Genomic DNA, 20994 nt, shown 5'->3' with positions numbered 1-20994 from the left:
ATAATTTTTCTGCATTTTACTGTAAATTTGACGACTTTTTTGATAACTGTATTAAATAATACATTAAAACAATCATTTGTTCCAGATTATTTTCTGAGATGTACTGACACTTGTTGTAGATAAAAAAATTAACCAACCACAGCTTTGTTGAAAATTTTACATTTTTCAGTTAATTTAACCACTTTTTGGATGATTGAATTAGATGAAACCTTAAATCGACCATGTTTTATAGATATGTGTCTAGAATGTGCAAAAACCTGCCATCGGTGTATTGATAATTTTTCCACATTTTACTGTTAATTTGACAACTTTTTTGAATATTGTATTAGATGTTACCTTAAGTCGGTCATTTGATCAAGATAAATTTCTAATATGTATTAACAATTGTATTTGAAGTAAACCTGAACCAACCACAGCTTTATTAAAAATATTACAACATTTTCAGTAAATTTTACCACTTTTTGGATAAATCAATAAGATGTTATATTAAAATCGACCATATTCTAGAGATGGTTTAATAGAATGTAACACCAAACCTGCCATTGGTTCAATAATGATTTTTCTACATTTAACTAAATTTGACCATTTTTTGGATAATTGTATTTGATATTACCTTAAAGCGGTCATTTGTTCTAGATCATGTTCTTAGATGTACTGAAAGTTGTATCAGATGTAAACATGAACCAACCACAGCTTTTTTGAAAATTTTACATTTTTCAGTTAATTAAACCACTTTTTGGATAATTCATTAAGATGTTACATTAAATCGACCATATTCTAGAGATGGTTTTATAGAATGTAACACCAAACCTGCCATCGGTTTAATGATGATTTTTCTACATTTAACTGTAAATTTGACCATTTTTTGGATAATTGTATTTGATATTAACTTAAAGCGGTCATTTGTTCTAGATCATTTTCATAGATGTACTGAAAGTTGTATCAGATGTAAACATGAACCAACCACAACTTTTTTGAAAATTTTACATTTTTCAGTTAATTTAACCACTTTTTGGATAATTGAATTAGATGAAACCTTAAATCGACTTTATTTTATAGATATTTGTATAGAATGTACACCAATTCTGCCATCGGTGTAATAATAATTTTTCTACATTTTACTGTAAAATTTGACGACTTTTTTGATAACTGTATTTAATAATACATTAAAACAATCATATGTTCCAGATTATTTTCTGAGATGTACTGACACTTGTTGTAGATAAAAACATGAACCAACCACAGCTTTGTTGAAAAATTTACATTTTTCAGTTAATTTTACCACTTTTTGGATGATTGAATTAGATGTAACCTTAAATCGACCATATTTTATAGATATGTGCCTAGAATGTGCACAAAACCTGCCATCGGTGAATTGATAATTTTTCCGCATTTTACTGTTAATTTGACAACTTTTTTTATATTTGTATTAGATGTTACCTTAAGTCGGTCATTTGATCACGATAAATTTCTGATATGTATTAACAATTGTATTTGAAGTTAATCTGAACCAACCACAGCTTGATTAAAAATATTACAACATTTTCAGTAAATTTAACCACTTTTTGGATAATTCATTAAGATGTTACATTAAATCGACCATATTCTAGAGATAGTTTTATAGAATGTAACACCAAAACTGCCATCGGTTTAATAATGCTTTTTCTACATTTAACTGTAAATTTGACCATTTTTTTATAAATGTACTTGATATTAACTTAAAGCGGTCATTTGTTTTGATCATTTTCTTAGTTGTACTGAAAGTTGTATCAGATGTAAAAATGAAGCAACCACAGCTTTATTGAAAATTTTACATTTTTCAGTTAATTTAACCACTTTTTGGATAACTGAATAAGATGAAACCTTAAATCGACTATACTTTATAGATATTTGTATAGAATGTACACCAAACCTGCCATCGGTGTATTAATAATTTTTCTACATTTTACTGTAAATTTGACGACTTTTTTGATAACTGTATTTAATAATACATTAAAACAATCATTTGTTCCAGATTATTTTCTGAGATGTACTGACACTTCTTGTAGATAAAAAGATGAACCAACCACAGCTTTGTTGAAAATTTTACATTTTTCAGTTAATTTAACCACTTTTTGGATTAAAGAATTAGATAAAACCTTAAATCGACCATATTTTATAGATATGTGTCTAGAATGTGCACAAAACTTACCATCGGTGTATTGATAATTTTTCCACATTTTACTGTTAATTTGACAACTTTTTTGATAATTGCATTAGATGTTACCTTAAGTCGGTCATTTGATCAAGATAAATTTCTAATATGTATTAACAATTGTATTTGAAGTAAACCTGAACCAACCACAGCTTGATTAAAAATATTACATTTTCAGTAAATTTTACCACTTTTTGGATAATTCATTAAGATGTTACATTAAATCGACCATATTCTAGAGATAGTTTTATAGAATGTAACACCAAACCTCCCATCGGTTTAATAATGCTTTTTCTACATTTAACTGGAAATTTGACCATTTTTTTTATAATTGTATTTGATATTACCTTAAAGCGGTCATTTGTTTTAGATCATTTTCTTAGATGTACTGAAAGTTGTATCAGATGTAAACTTGAACCAACCACAGTTTTTTTGAAAATTTTACATTTTGCAGTTAATTAAACCACTTTTTGGATAATTAGATTAGATGAAACCTTAAATAGACCATATTTTATAGATATTTGTATAGAATGTACACCAAACCTGCCATCGTTGTATTAATAATTTTTCTGCATTTTACTGTAAATTTGACGACTTTTTTGATAACTGTATTAAATAATACATTAAAACAATCATTTGTTCCAGATTATTTTCTGAGATGTACTGACACTTGTTGTAGATAAAAACATGAACCAACCACAGCTTTGTTGAAAAATTTACATTTTTCAGTTAATTTAACCACTTTTCGGATGATTGAATTAGATGTAACCTTAAATCGACCATATTTTATAGATATGTGCCTAGAATGTGCACAAAACCTGCCATCGGTGTATTGATAATTTTTCCGCATTTTACTGTTAATTTGACAACTTTTTTTATATTTGTATTAGATGTTACCTTAAGTCGGTCATTTGATCACGAGAAATTTCTGATATGTATTAACAATTGTATTTGAAGTAAATCTGAACCAACCACAGCTTGATTAAAAATATTACAACATTTTCAGTAAATTTAACCACTTTTTGGATAATTCATTAAGATGTTACATTAAATCGACCATATTCTAGAGATAGTTTTATAGAATGTAACACCAAACCTCCCATCGGTTTAATAATGCTTTTTCTACATTTAACTGGAAATTTGACCATTTTTTTTTATAATTGTATTTGATATTACCTTAAAGCGGTCATTTGTTTTAGATCATTTTCTTAGATGTACTGAAAGTTGTATCAGATGTAAACTTGAACTAACCACAGTTTTTTTGAAAATTTTACATTTTTCAGTTAATTAAACCACTTTTTGGATAATTAGATTAGATTAAACCTTAAATCGACCATATTTTATAGATATTTGTATAGAATGTACACCAAACCTGCCATCGGTGTATTAATAATTTTTCTGCATTTTACTCTAAATTTGACGACTTTTTTGATAACTGTATTAAATAATACATTAAAACAATCATTTGTTCCAGATTATTTTCTGAGATGTACTGACACTTGTTGTAGATAAAAACATGAACCAACCACAGCTTTGTTGAAAATTTTACATTTTTCAGTTAATTTAACCACTTTTTGGATGATTGAATTAGATGAAACCTTAAATCGACCATGTTTTATAGATATGTGTCTAGAATGTGCAAAAACCTGCCATCGGTGTATTGATAATTTTTCCACATTTTACTGTTAATTTGACAACTTTTTTGAATATTGTATTAGATGTTACCTTAAGTCGGTCATTTGATCAAGATAAATTTCTAATATGTATTAACAATTGTATTTGAAGTAAACCTGAACCAACCACAGCTTTATTAAAAATATTACAACATTTTCAGTAAATTTTACCACTTTTTGGATAATTCATTAAGATGTTACATTAAATCGACCATATTCTAGTGATAGTTTTATAGAATGTAACACCAAAACTGCCATCGGTTTAATAATGCTTTTTCTACATTTAACTGTAAATTTGACCATTTTTTTATAAATGTATTTGATATTAACTTAAAGCGGTCATTTGTTTTGATCATTTTCTTAGTTGTACTGAAAGTTGTATCAGATGTAAAAATGAACCAACCACAGCTTTTTTGAAAATTTTACATTTTTCAGTTAATTTAACCACTTTTTGGATAACTGAATTAGATGAAACCTTAAATCGACTATACTTTATAGATATTTGTATAGAATGTACACCAAACCTGCCATCGGTGTATTAATAATTTTTCTACATTTTACTGTAAATTTGACGACTTTTTTGATAACTGTATTTAATAATACATTAAAACAATCATTTGTTGCAGATTATTTTCTGAGATGTACTGACACTTCTTGTAGATAAAAAGATGAACCAACCACAGCTTTGTTGAAAATTTTACATTTTTCAGTTAATTTAACCAGTTTTTGGATGATTGAATTAGATGAAACCTTAAATCGACCATATTTTATAGATATGTGTCTAGAATGTGCACAAAACTTACCATCGGTGTATTGATAATTTTTCCACATTTTACTGTTAATTTGACAACTTTTTTGATAATTGCATTAGATGTTACCTTAAGTCGGTCATTTGATCAAGATAAATTTCTAATATGTATTAACAATTGTATTTGAAGTAAACCTGAACCAACGACAGCTTGATTAAAAATATTACATTTTCAGTAAATTTTACCACTTTTTGGATAATTCATTAAGATGTTACATTAAATCGACCATATTCTAGAGATAGTTTTATAGAATGTAACACCAAACCTCCCATCGGTTTAATAATGCTTTTTCTACATTTAACTGGAAATTTGACCATTTTTTTTTATAATTGTATTTGATATTACCTTAAAGCGGTCATTTGTTTTAGATCATTTTCTTAGATGTACTGAAAGTTGTATCAGATGTAAACTTGAACCAACCACAGTTTTTTTGAAAATTTTACATTTTTCAGTTAATTAAACCACTTTTTGGATAATTAGATTAGATGAAACCTTAAATCGACCATATTTTATAGATATTTGTATAGAATGTACACCAAACCTGCCATCGGTGTATTAATAATTTTTCTGCATTTTACTGTAAATTTGACGACTTTTTTGATAACTGTATTAAATAATATATTAAAACAATCATTTGTTCCAGATTATTTTCTGAGATGTACTGACACTTGTTGTAGATAAAAACATGAACCAACCACAGCTTTGTTGAAAATTTTACATTTTTCAGTTAATTTAAACACTTTTTGGATGATTGAATTAGATGAAACCTTAAATCGACCATGTTTTATAGATATGTGTCTAGAATGTGCAAAATCCTGCCATCGGTGTATTGATAATTTTTCCACATTTTACTGTTAATTTGACAACTTTTTTGAATATTGTATTAGATGTTACCTTAAGTCGGTCATTTGATCAATATAAATTTCTAATATGTATTAACAATTGTATTTGAAGTAAACCTGAACCAACCACAGCTTGATTAAAGATATTACATTTTCAGTAAATTTTACCACTTTTTGGATAATTCATTAAGATGTTACATTAAATCGACCATATTCTAGAGATAGTTTTATAGAATGTAACACCAAACCTCCCATCGGTTTAATAATGCTTTTTCTACATTTAACTGGAAATTTGACCATTTTTTTTTATAATTGTATTTGATATTACCTTAAAGCGGTCATTTGTTTTAGATCATTTTCTTAGATGTACTGAAAGTTGTATCAGATGTAAACTTGAACCAACCACAGTTTTTTTGAAAATTTTACATTTTTCAGTTAATTAAACCACTTTTTGGATAATTAGATTAGATTAAAACCTTAAATCGACCATATTTTATAGATATTTGTATAGAATGTACACCAAACCTGCCATCGTTGTATTAATAATTTTTCTGCATTTTACTGTAAATTTGACGACTTTTTTGATAACTGTATTAAATAATACATTAAAACAATCATTTGTTCCAGATTATTTTCTGAGATGTACTGACACTTCTTGTAGATAAAAAGATGAACCAACCACAGCTTTGTTGAAAATTTTACATTTTTCAGTTAATTTAACCACTTTTTGGATGATTGAATTAGATGAAACCTTAAATCGACCGTATTTTATAGATATGTGTCTAGAATGTGCACAAAACTTACCATCGGTGTATTGATAATTTTTCCACATTTTACTGGTAATTTGACAACTTTTTTGATAATTGCATTAGATGTTACCTTAAGTCGGTCATTTGATCAAGATAAATTTCTAATATGTATTAACAATTGTATTTGAAGTAAACCTGAACCAACCACAGCTTTATTAAAAATATTACAACATTTTCAGTAAATTTTACCACTTTTTGGATAATTCATTAAGATGTTACATTAAATCGACCATATTCTAGTGATAGTTTTATAGAATGTAACACCAAAACTGCCATCGGTTTAATAATGCTTTTTCTACATTTAACTGTAAATTTGACCATTTTTTTATAAATGTATTTGATATTAACTTAAAGCGGTCATTTGTTTTGATCATTTTCTTAGTTGTACTGAAAGTTGTATCAGATGTAAAAATGAACCAACCACAGCTTTTTTGAAAATTTTACATTTTTCAGTTAATTTAACCACTTTTTGGATAACTGAATTAGATGAAACCTTAAATCGACTATACTTTATAGATATTTGTATAGAATGTACACCAAACCTGCCATCGGTGTATTAATAATTTTTCTACATTTTACTGTAAATTTGACGACTTTTTTGATAACTGTATTTAATAATACATTAAAACAATCATTTGTTGCAGATTATTTTCTGAGATGTACTGACACTTCTTGTAGATAAAAAGATGAACCAACCACAGCTTTGTTGAAAATTTTACATTTTTCAGTTAATTTAACCAGTTTTTGGATGATTGAATTAGATGAAACCTTAAATCGACCATATTTTATAGATATGTGTCTAGAATGTGCACAAAACTTACCATCGGTGTATTGATAATTTTTCCACATTTTACTGTTAATTTGACAACTTTTTTGATAATTGCATTAGATGTTACCTTAAGTCGGTCATTTGATCAAGATAAATTTCTAATATGTATTAACAATTGTATTTGAAGTAAACCTGAACCAACGACAGCTTGATTAAAAATATTACATTTTCAGTAAATTTTACCACTTTTTGGATAATTCATTAAGATGTTACATTAAATCGACCATATTCTAGAGATAGTTTTATAGAATGTAACACCAAACCTCCCATCGGTTTAATAATGCTTTTTCTACATTTAACTGGAAATTTGACCATTTTTTTTTATAATTGTATTTGATATTACCTTAAAGCGGTCATTTGTTTTAGATCATTTTCTTAGATGTACTGAAAGTTGTATCAGATGTAAACTTGAACCAACCACAGTTTTTTTGAAAATTTTACATTTTTCAGTTAATTAAACCACTTTTTGGATAATTAGATTAGATGAAACCTTAAATCGACCATATTTTATAGATATTTGTATAGAATGTACACCAAACCTGCCATCGGTGTATTAATAATTTTTCTGCATTTTACTGTAAATTTGACGACTTTTTTGATAACTGTATTAAATAATATATTAAAACAATCATTTGTTCCAGATTATTTTCTGAGATGTACTGACACTTGTTGTAGATAAAAACATGAACCAACCACAGCTTTGTTGAAAATTTTACATTTTTCAGTTAATTTAAACACTTTTTGGATGATTGAATTAGATGAAACCTTAAATCGACCATGTTTTATAGATATGTGTCTAGAATGTGCAAAATCCTGCCATCGGTGTATTGATAATTTTTCAACATTTTACTGTTAATTTGACAACTTTTTTGAATATTGTATTAGATGTTACCTTAAGTCGGTCATTTGATCAATATAAATTTCTAATATGTATTAACAATTGTATTTGAAGTAAACCTGAACCAACCACAGCTTGATTAAAGATATTACATTTTCAGTAAATTTTACCACTTTTTGGATAATTCATTAAGATGTTACATTAAATCGACCATATTCTAGAGATAGTTTTATAGAATGTAACACCAAACCTCCCATCGGTTTAATAATGCTTTTTCTACATTTAACTGGAAATTTGACCATTTTTTTTTATAATTGTATTTGATATTACCTTAAAGCGGTCATTTGTTTTAGATCATTTTCTTAGATGTACTGAAAGTTGTATCAGATGTAAACTTGAACCAACCACAGTTTTTTTGAAAATTTTACATTTTTCAGTTAATTAAACCACTTTTTGGATAATTAGATTAGATTAAAACCTTAAATCGACCATATTTTATAGATATTTGTATAGAATGTACACCAAACCTGCCATCGGTGTATTAATAATTTTTCTGCATTTTACTGTAAATTTGACGACTTTTTTGATAACTGTATTAAATAATACATTAAAACAATCATTTGTTCCAGATTATTTTCTGAGATGTACTGACACTTCTTGTAGATAAAAAGATGAACCAACCACAGCTTTGTTGAAAATTTTACATTTTTCAGTTAATTTAACCACTTTTTGGATGATTGAATTAGATGAAACCTTAAATCGACCGTATTTTATAGATATGTGTCTAGAATGTGCACAAAACTTACCATCGGTGTATTGATAATTTTTCCACATTTTACTGTTAATTTGACAACTTTTTTGATAATTGCATTAGATGTTACCTTAAGTCGGTCATTTGATCAAGATAAATTTCTAATATGTATTAACAATTGTATTTGAAGTAAACCTGAACCAACCACAGCTTGATTAAAAATATTACATTTTCAGTAAATTTTACCACTTTTTGGATAATTCATTAAGATGTTACATTAAATCGACCATATTCTAGAGATAGTTTTATAGAATGTAACACCAAACCTCCCATCGGTTTAATAATGCTTTTTCTACATTTAACTGGAAATTTGACCATTTTTTTTTATAATTGTATTTGATATTACCTTAAAGCGGTCATTTCTTTTAGATCATTTTCTTAGATGTACTGAAAGTTGTATCAGATGTAAACTTGAACCAACCACAGTTTTTTTGAAAATTTTACATTTTTCAGTTAATTAAACCACTTTTTGGATAATTAGATTAGATTAAAACCTTAAATCGACCATATTTTATAGATATTTGTATAGAATGTACACCAAACCTGCCATCGGTGTATTAATAATTTTTCTGCATTTTACTGTAAATTTGACGACTTTTTTGATAACTGTATTAAATAATACATTAAAACAATCATTTGTTCCAGATTATTTTCTGAGATGTACTGACACTTCTTGTAGATAAAAAGATGAACCAACCACAGCTTTGTTGAAAATTTTACATTTTTCAGTTAATTTAACCACTTTTTGGATGATTGAATTAGATGAAACCTTAAATCGACCGTATTTTATAGATATGTGTCTAGAATGTGCACAAAACTTACCATCGGTGTATTGATAATTTTTCCACATTTTACTGTTAATTTGACAACTTTTTTGATAATTGCATTAGATGTTACCTTAAGTCGGTCATTTGATCAAGATAAATTTCTAATATGTATTAACAATTGTATTTGAAGTAAACCTGAACCAACCACAGCTTGATTAAAAATATTACATTTTCAGTAAATTTTACCACTTTTTGGATAATTCATTAAGATGTTACATTAAATCGACCATATTCTAGAGATAGTTTTATAGAATGTAACACCAAACCTCCCATCGGTTTAATAATGCTTTTTCTACATTTAACTGGAAATTTGACCATTTTTTTTTATAATTGTATTTGATATTACCTTAAAGCGGTCATTTCTTTTAGATCATTTTCTTAGATGTACTGAAAGTTGTATCAGATGTAAACTTGAACCAACCACAGTTTTTTTGAAAATTTTACATTTTTCAGTTAATTAAACCACTTTTTGGATAATTAGATTAGATGAAACCTTAAATCGACCATATTTTATAGATATTTGTATAGAATGTACACCAAACCTGCCATCGGTGTATTAATAATTTTTCTGCATTTTACTGTAAATTTGACGACTTTTTTGATAACTGTATTAAATAATACATTAAAACAATCATTTGTTCCAGATTATTTTCTGAGATGTACTGACACTTGTTGTAGATAAAAACATGAACCAACCACAGCTTTGTTGAAAATTTTACATTTTCAGTTAATTTAACCACTTTTTGGATGATTGAATTAGATGAAACCTTAAATCGACCATGTTTTATAGATATGTGTCTAGAATGTGCAAAATCCTGCCATCGGTGTATTGATAATTTTTCCACATTTTACTGTTAATTTGACAACTTTTTTGAAAATTGTATTAGATGTTACCTTAAGTCGGGCATTTGATCAATATAAATTTCTAATATGTATTAACAATTGTATTTGAAGTAAACCTGAACCAACCACAGCTTGATTAAAAATATTACATTTTCAGTAAATTTTACCACTTTTTGGATAATTCATTAAGATGTTACATTAAATCGACCATATTCTAGAGATAGTTTTATAGAATGTAACACCAAACCTCCCATCGGTTTAATAATGCTTTTTCTACATTTAACTGGAAATTTGACCATTTTTTTTTATAATTGTATTTGATATTACCTTAAAGCGGTCATTTGTTTTAGATCATTTTCTTAGATGTACTGAAAGTTGTATCAGATGTAAACTTGAACCAACCACAGTTTTTTTGAAAATTTTACATTTTTCAGTTAATTAAACCACTTTTTGGATAATTAGATTAGATTAAACCTTAAATCGACCATATTTTATAGATATTTGTATAGAATGTACACCAAACCTGCCATCGGTGTATTAATAATTTTTCTGCATTTTACTGTAAATTTGACGACTTTTTTGAAAACTGTATTAAATAATACATTAAAACAATCATTTGTTCCAGATTATTTTCTGAGATGTACTGACACTTGTTGTAGATAAAAACATGAACCAACCACAGCTTTGTTGAAAATTTTACATTTTTCAGTTAATTTAACCACTTTTTGGATGATTGAATTAGATGAAACCTTAAATCGACCATGTTTTATAGATATGTGTCTAGAATGTGCAAAAACCTGCCATCGGTGTATTGATAATTTTTCCACATTTTACTGTTAATTTGACAACTTTTTTAAATATTGTATTGGATGTTACCTTAAGTCGGTCATTTGATCAAGATAAATTTCTAATATGTATTAACAATTGTATTTGAAGTAAACCTGAACCAACCACAGCTTTATTAAAAATATTACAACATTTTCAGTAAATTTTACCACTTTTTGGATAATTCATTAAGATGTTACATTAAATCGACCATATTCTAGAGATAGTTTTATAGAATGTAACACCAAAACTGCCATCGGTTAAATAATGCTTTTTCTGCATTTAACTGTAAATTTGACCATTTTTTTATAAATGTATTTGATATTAACTTAAAGCGGTCATTTGTTTTGATCATTTTCTTAGTTGTACTGAAAGTTGTATCAGATGTAAACATGAACCAACCACAGCTTTTTTGAAAATTTTACATTTTTCAGTTAATTTAACCACTTTTTGGATAACTGAATTAGATGAAACCTTAAATCGACTATACTTTATAGATATTTGTATAGAATGTACACCAAACCTGCCATCGGTGTATTAATAATTTTTCTACATTTTACTGTAAATTTGACGACTTTTTTGATAACTGTATTTAATAATACATTAAAACAATCATTTGTTCCAGATTATTTTCTGAGATGTACTGACACTTGTTGTAGATAAAAACATGAACCAACCACAGCTTTATTGAAAATTTTACATTTTTCAGTTAATTTAACCACTTTTTGGATGATTGAATTAGATGAAACCTTAAATCGACCATATTTTATAGATATGTGTCTAGAATGTGCACAAAACCTGCCATCGGTGTATTGATAATTTTTCCGCATTTTACTGTTAATTTGACACATTTTTGATAATTGTATTAGATGTTACCTTAAGTCGGTCATTTGATCAAGATAAATTTCTGATATGTATTAACAATTGTATTTGAAGTAAACCTGAACCAACCACAGCTTTATTAAAAATATTACAACATTTTCAGTAAATTTTACCACTTTTTGGATAATTCATTAAGATGTTACATTAAATCGACCATATTCTAGATATGGTTTTATATAATGTAACACCAAACCTGCCATCGGTTTAATAATGCTTTTTCTACATTTAACTGTAAATTTGACCATTTTTTTATAATTGTATTTGATATTAACTTAAAGCGGTCATCTGTTTTAGATCATTTTCTTAGATGTACTGAAAGTTGTATCAGATGTAAACATGAACCAACCACAGCTTTTTTGAAAATTTTACATTTTTCAGTTAATTAAACCACTTTTTGGATAATTGAATTAGATGAAACCTTAAATCGATTATATTTTATAGATATTTGTATAGAATGTACACCAAACCTGCCATCGGTGTATTAATAATTTTTCTACATTTTTCTGTAAATTTGACAACTTTTTTGATAACTGTATTTAATAATACATTAAAACAATCATTTGTTCCATAAAACAATCATTTGTTCCAGAGTATTTTCTGAGATGTACTGACACTTGTTGTAGATAAAAACATGAACCAACAAACAGCGTTGTTGAAAATTTTACATTTTTTAGTTAATTTAACCACTATTTGGATGATTGAATTAGATGAAACCTTAAATCGACCATATTTTATAGATATGTGCCTAGAATATGCACAAAACCTGCCATCGGTGTATTGATAATTTTTCCACATTTTACTGTTAATTTGACAACTTTTTTGATAATTGTATTAGATGTTACCTTAAGTCGGTCATTTGATCAAGATAAATTTCTAATATGTATTAACAATTGTATTTGAAGTAAACCTGAACCAACCACAGCTTTGTTAAAAATATTACAACATTTTCAGTAAATTTTACCACTTTTTGCATAATTCATTAAGATGTTACATTAAATCGACCATATTCTAGAGATAGTTTTATAGAATGTAACACCAAACCTGCCATCGGTTTAATAATGCTTTTTCTACATTTAACTGTAAATTTGACGATTTTTTTTAGAATTGTATTTGATATTAACTTTAAGCGGTCATTTGTTTTAGATCATTTTCTTAGATGTACTGAAAGTTGTATCAGATGTAAACATGAACCAACCACAGCTTTTTTGAAAATTTTACATTTTTCAGTTAATTTAACCATTTTTCGGATGACTAAATTAGATGAATCCTTAAATCGACCATATTTTTAATTAGTATAGAACGTACACCAAACCTGCCATCGGTGTATTAATAATTTTTCTACATTTTACTGTAAATTTGATGACTTTTTTGATAACTGTATTTAATAATACATTAAAACAATCATGTGTTCCAGATTATTTTCTGAAATGTACTGACACTTGTAGATAAAAACATGAACCAACCACAGCTTTGTTGAAAATTTTACATTTTTCAGTTAATTTAACCACTTTTTGGATGATTGAATTAGATGAAACCTTAAATCGACCATATTTTATAGATATGTGTCTTGATTGTGCACAAAACCTGCCATTGGTGTATTGATAATTTTTCCACATTTTACTGTTTATTTGACAACTTTTTGATAATTGCATTAGATGTAACCTTAAGTCGGTCATTTGATCAAGATAAATTTCTAATATGTATTAACAATTGTATTTGAAGTAAACCTGAACCACCCACAGCTTTATTAAAAATATTACATTTCAGTATATTTAACCACTTTTTGGATAATTCATTAAGATGTTACATTAAAACGACCATATTCTAGAGATAGTTTTATAGAATGTAACACCAAACCTGCTATCGGTTTAATAAAGATTTTTCTACATTTAACTGTAAATTTGACCATTTTTTTGATAATTGTATTTGATATTAACTTAAAGCGGTCATTTGTTTTAGATCATTTTCTTAGATGTACTGAAAGTTGTATCAGATGTAAACATGAACCAACCACAGTTTTTTTGAAAACTTTACATTTTTCAGTTAATTTAACCACTTTTTGGATAATTAAATTAGTTGAAACCTAAAATCGACTATATTTTATAGATATTTGTATAGAATGTACACCAAACCTGCCATCGGTGTTTTAATAATTTTTCTAAATTTTACTGTAAATTTGACTTTTTTGATAACTGTATTTAATAATACATTAAAACAATCATTTGTTCCAGATTATTTTCTGAGATGTACTGGCACTTGTTGTAGATAAAAAGATGAAACAACCACAGCTTTGTTGAAAATTTTACATTTTTCAGTTAATTTAACCACTTTTTGGATGATTGAATTAGATGAAACCTTATATCGACCATATTTTATAGATATGTGTCTTGATTGTGCACAAAACCTGCCATCGGTGTATTGATAATTTTTCCACATTTTACTGTTAATTTGACAACTTTTTTGACAATTGTATTAGATGTTACCTTAAGTCGGTCATTTGATGAAGATAAATTTCTAATATGTATTAACAATTGTATTTGAAGTAAACCTGAACCAACCACAGCTTTATTAAAAATATTACAACATTTTCAGTAAATTTTACCACTTTTTGGATAATTCATTAAGATGTTACATTAAATCGACCATATTCTAGAGATACTTTTATAGAATGTAACACCAAAACTGCCATCGGTTTAATAATGCTTTTTCTACATTTAACTGTAAATTTGACCATTTTTTTATAAATGTATTTGATATTAACTTAAAGCGGTCATTTGTTTTGATCATTTTCTTAGTTGTACTGAAAGTTGTATCAGATGTAAACATGAACCAACCACAGCTTTTTTGAAAATTTTACATTTTTCAGTTAATTTAACCACTTTTTGGATAACTGAATTAGATGAAACCTTAAATCGACTATACTTTATAGATATTTGTATAGAATGTACACCAAACCTGCCATCGGTGTATTAATAATTTTTCTACATTGTACTCTAAATTTGACGACTTTTTTGATAAATGTATTTAATAATACATTAAAACAATCATTTGTTCCAGATTATTTTCTGAGATGTACTGACACTTGTTGTAGATAAAAACATGAACCAACCACAGCTTTATTGAAAATTTTACATTTTTCAGTTAATTTAACCACTTTTTGGATGATTGAATTAGATGAAACCTTAAATCGACCATATTTTATAGATATGTGTCTAGAATGTGCACAAAACCTGCCATCGGTGTATTGATAATTTTTCCGCATTTTACTGTTAATTTGACACCTTTTTGATAATTGTATTAGATGTTACCTTAAGTCGGTCATTTGATCAAGATAAATTTCTGATATGTATTAACAATTGTATTTGAAGTAAACCTGAACCAACCACAGCTTTATTAAAAATATTACAACATTTTCAGTAAATTTTACCACTTTTTGGATAATTCATTAAGATGTTACATTAAATCGACCATATTCTAGATATGGTTTTATATAATGTAACACCAAACCTGCCATCGGTTTAATAATGCTTTTTCTACATTTAACTGTAAATTTGACCATTTTTTTATAATTGTATTTGATATTAACTTAAAGCGGTCATCTGTTTTAGATCATTTTCTTAGATGTACTGAAAGTTGTATCAGATGTAAACATGAACCAACGACAGTTTTTTTGAAAATTTTACATTTTTCAGTTAATTAAACCACTTTTTGGATAATTGAATTAGATGAAACCTTAAATCGACTATATTTTATAGATATTTGTATAGAATGTACACCAAACCTGCCATCGGTGTATTAATAATTTTTCTACATTTTTCTGTAAATTTGACGACTTTTTTGATAACTGTATTTAATAATACATTAAAACAATCATTTGTTCCATAAAACAATCATTTGTTCCAGAGTATTTTCTGAGATGTACTGACACTTGTTGTAGATAAAAACATGAACCAACCACAGCTTTGTTGAAAATTTTACATTTTTTAGTTAATTTAACCACTATTTGGATGATTGAATTAGATGAAACCTTAAATCGACCATATTTTATAGATATGTGCCTAGAATGTGCACAAAACCTGCCATCGGTGTATTGATAATTTTTCCACATTTTACTGTTAATTTGACAACTTTTTTGATAATTGTATTAGATGTTACCTTAAGTCGGTCATTTGATCAAGATAAATTTCTAATATGTATTAACAATTGTATTTGAAGTAAACCTGAACCAACCACAGCTTTGTTAAAAATATTACAACATTTTCAGTAAATTTTACCACTTTTTGCATAATTCATTAAGATGTTACATTAAATCGACCATATTCTAGAGATAGTTTTATAGAATGTAACACCAAACCTGCTATCGGTTTAATAAAGATTTTTCTACATTTAACTGTAAATTTGACCATTTTTTTGATAATTGTATTTGATATTAACTTAAAGCGGTCATTTGTTTTAGATCATTTTCTTAGATGTACTGAAAGTTGTATCAGATGTAAACATGAACCAACCACAGTTTTTTTGAAAACTTTACATTTTTCAGTTAATTTAACCACTTTTTGGATAATTAAATTAGTTGAAACCAAAAATCGACTATATTTTATAGATATTTGTATAGAATGTACACCAAACCTGCCATCGGTGTTTTAATAATTTTTCTAAATTTTACTGTAAATTTGACTTTTTTGATAACTGTATTTAATAATACATTAAAACAATCATTTGTTCCAGATTATTTTCTGAGATGTACTGGCACTTGTTGTAGATAAAAACATGAAACAACCACAGCTTTGTTGAAAATTTTACATTTTTCAGTTAATTTAACCACTTTTTGGATGATTGAATTAGATGAAACCTTAAATCGACCATATTTTATAGATATGTGTCTTGATTGTGCACAAAACCTGCCATCGGTGTATTGATAATTTTTCCACATTTTACTGTTAATTTGACAACTTTTTTGACAATTGTATTAGATGTTACCTTAAGTTGGTCATTTGATGAAGATAAATTTCTAATATGTATTAACAATTGTATTTGAAGTAAACCTGAACCAACCACAGCTTTATTAAAAATATTACAACATTTTCAGTAAATTTTACCACTTTTTGGATAATTCATTAAGATGTTACATTAAATCGACCATATTCTAGAGATACTTTTATAGAATGTTACACCAAACCTGCCATCGGTTTAATAATGATTTTACTACATTTAACTGTAAATTTGACATTTTTTTGATAATTGTATTTGATATTAACTTAAAGCGGTCATTTGTTCTAGATCATTTTGTTAGATGTACTGAAAGATGTATCAGATGTAAACATGAACCAACCACAGCTTTTTTGAAAATTTTACATTTGTCAGTTAATTTAACCACTTTTTGGATAATTAAATTAGATGAAGCCTTAAATCGACTATATTTTATAGATATTTGTATAGAATGTACACTAAACCTGCCATCGGTGTATTAATAAGTTTTCTACATTTTACTGTAAATTTGACGACTTTTTTGATAACTGTATTTAATAATACATTAAAACAATGATTTGTTCCAGATAATTTTCTGAGATGTACTGACACTTGTTATAGATAAAAACATGAACCAACCATAGCTTTGTTGAAAATTTTACATTTTTCAGTTAATTTAACCACTTTTTATATGATTGAATTAGATAAAACCTTAAATCGACCATATTTTATAGATATTTGTCTAGAATGTGCACAAAACCTGCCATCGGTGTATTGATAAATTTCCCACATTTTACTGTTAATTTGACAACTTTTTTTGATAATTGTATTAGATGTTACCTTAAGTCGGTCATTTGATCAAGATAAATTTCTAATATGTATTAACAATTGTATTTGAAGTAAACCTGAATCAACCACAGCTTTATTAAAAATATTACAACATTTTTCAATAAATTTTACCACTTTTTGGATAATTCATTAAGATGTTACATTAAATCGACCATATTCTAGAGATAGTTTTATAGAATGTAACACCAAACCTGCCATCGGTTTAATAATGATTTTTCTACATTTAACTGTACATTTGACCATTTTTTGGATAATTGTATTTGATATAACCTTAAAGAGGTCATTTGTTCTAGATCATTTTCTTAGATGTACTGAAAGTTGTATCAGATGTAAACATGAACCAACCACAGCTTTTTTGAAAATTTTACATTTTTCAGTTAATTTAACCACTTTTTAGATAATTGAATTGGATGAAACCTTAAATCGACCATATTTTATAGATATTTGGATAGAATGTACACCAAACCTGCCATCGGTGTATTATTAATTTTTCTACATTTTAACTGTAAATTTGAAGAATTTTTTGATAACTGTATTTAATAATACATTAAAACAATCATTTGCCCAGATTATTTTCTGAGATGTACTGACACTTGTTGTAGATAAAAACATGAACCAACCACAGCTTTGTTGGAAATTTTACATTTTTCAATTAATTTTACTATTCTTTGGATGATTGAATTAGATGAAACCTTAAATCGACCATATTTTATAGATATTTGGATAGAATGTACACCAAACCTGCCATCGGTGTATCACTAATTTTTCTACATTTTACTGTTAACTTGAAGACTTTTTTGATAACTGTATTTAATAATACATTAAAACAATCATTTGTTCCAGATTATTTTCTGAGATGTACTGACACTTGTTGCAGATAAAAACATGAACCAACCACAGCTTTGTTGAAAATTTTACATTTTTCAGTCAATTTAACTACTTTTTATATGATTGAAATAGATGAAACCTTAAATCGACCATATTTTATAGATATGTGTCTAGAATGTGCACAAAACCTGCCAGCGGTGTATTGATAATTTTTTCCACATTTTACTGTTAATTTGACAACTTTTTTGATAATTGTATTAGATGTTACCTTAAGTCGGTCATTTCATCAAGATAAATTTCTAATATTTATTAACAATTGTATTTGAAGTAAACCTGAACCAACCACAGCTTTATTAAAAATATTACAACATTTCCAGTAAATTTTACCACTTTTGGGATGGTTCATTAAAATGTTACATTAAATCGACCATATTCTAGAGATAGTTTTATAGAATGTAACACCAAACCTGCCATCGGTTTAATAATGATTTTTCTACATTTAACTGTAAATTTGACCATTTTTTGGATAATTGTATTTGATATTAACTTAAAGCGGTCATTTGTTCTAGATCATTTTATTAGATGTACTGAAAGATGTATCAGATGTAAACATGAACCAACCACATTTTTTTTGAAAATTTTACATTTTTCAGTTCATTTAACCACTTTTTGGATAATTGAATTAGATGAAACCTTAAATCGACAATATTTTATAGATATTTGTATAGAATGTACACCAAACCTGCCGTCGGTGTATTAATAAATTTTTCTACATTTTACTGTAAATTTGACGAATTATTTGATAACTGTATTTAATAATACATTAAAACAATCATTTGTTCCAGATTATTTTCTGAGATGTACTGCCACTTGTTGTAGATAAAAACATGAACCAACCACAGCTTTGTTGAAAATTTTACATTTTCAGTTAATTTAACCACTTTTTGGATGATTGAATTAGATGAAACCTTATATCGACCATATTTTATAGATATGTGTCTAGAATGTGCACAAAACCTGCCATCGGTGTATTAATAATTTTCCAACATTTTACTGTTAATTTGACAACTTTTTTTTATTAATTGTATTAGATGTTACCTTAAGTCGGTCATTTGAAGAAGATAAATTTCTAATATGTATTGACAATTGTATCTGAAGTAAACTTGAACCAACCACAGCTTTTTTAAAAATAATACAACATTTTCAGTAAATTTTACCACTTTTTGGATAATTCATTAAGTTGTTACATTAAATCGACCTAATTCTAGAGATAGTTTTATAGAATGTAACACCAAAGCTGCCATCGGTTTAATAATGATTTTTCTACATTTAACTGTTAATTTAACCACTTTTTGGATAATTGAATTAGATGAAACCTTAAATCGACTATATTTTATAGATATTAGTATAGAATGTACACCAAACCTGCCATCGGTGTATTAATAATTTTTCTACATTTTACTGTAAATTTGACGACTTTTTTGATAACTGTATTTAATAATACATTAAAACAATCATTTGTTCCATATTATTTTCTGAGATGTACTGACACTTGTAGATAAAAACATGAACCAACCACAGCTTTGTTGAAAATTTTACATTTTTGAGTTAATTTAACTACTTTTTGGATAATTAAATTTGATGAAACCTTAAATCGACCATATTTTATAGATATTAGTATAGAATGTACACCAAACCTACCATCGGTGTATTAATAATTTTTCTACATTTTACTGTAAATTTGACGACTTTTTTATAACTGTATTTAATAAAACATTAAAACAATCATTTGTTCCAGATTTTTTTCTGAGATGTACTGACACTTGTTGTAGATAAAAACATGAACCAACCACAGCTTTGTTAAAAATTTTTTAATTTTTCAGTTAATTTAACCACTTTTTGGATGATTGAATTAGATGAAACCTTAAATCGACCATATTTTATAGATATGTGTCTTGATTGTGCACAAAACCTGCCATCGGTGTATTGATAATTTTTCCACATTTTACTGTTAATTTGACAACTTTTTTGATAATTGTATTAGATGTTACCTTAAGTTGGTCATTTGATCAAGATAAATTTGTAATATGTATTAGCAATTGTATTGGAAGTAAACCTGAACCAACCACAGCTTTATTGAAAATATTACAACATTTTCAGTAAATTT

The sequence above is a fragment of the Mytilus californianus genome, unplaced genomic scaffold (assembly GCF_021869535.1).
Source record: "Mytilus californianus isolate M0D057914Y unplaced genomic scaffold, xbMytCali1.0.p SCAF_27, whole genome shotgun sequence".
Classification (NCBI taxonomy): Eukaryota; Metazoa; Mollusca; class Bivalvia; order Mytilida; family Mytilidae; genus Mytilus; species Mytilus californianus.
The sequence above is the reverse complement of the archived record's forward strand: the minus strand, read 5'-3'. Positions refer to the sequence as shown.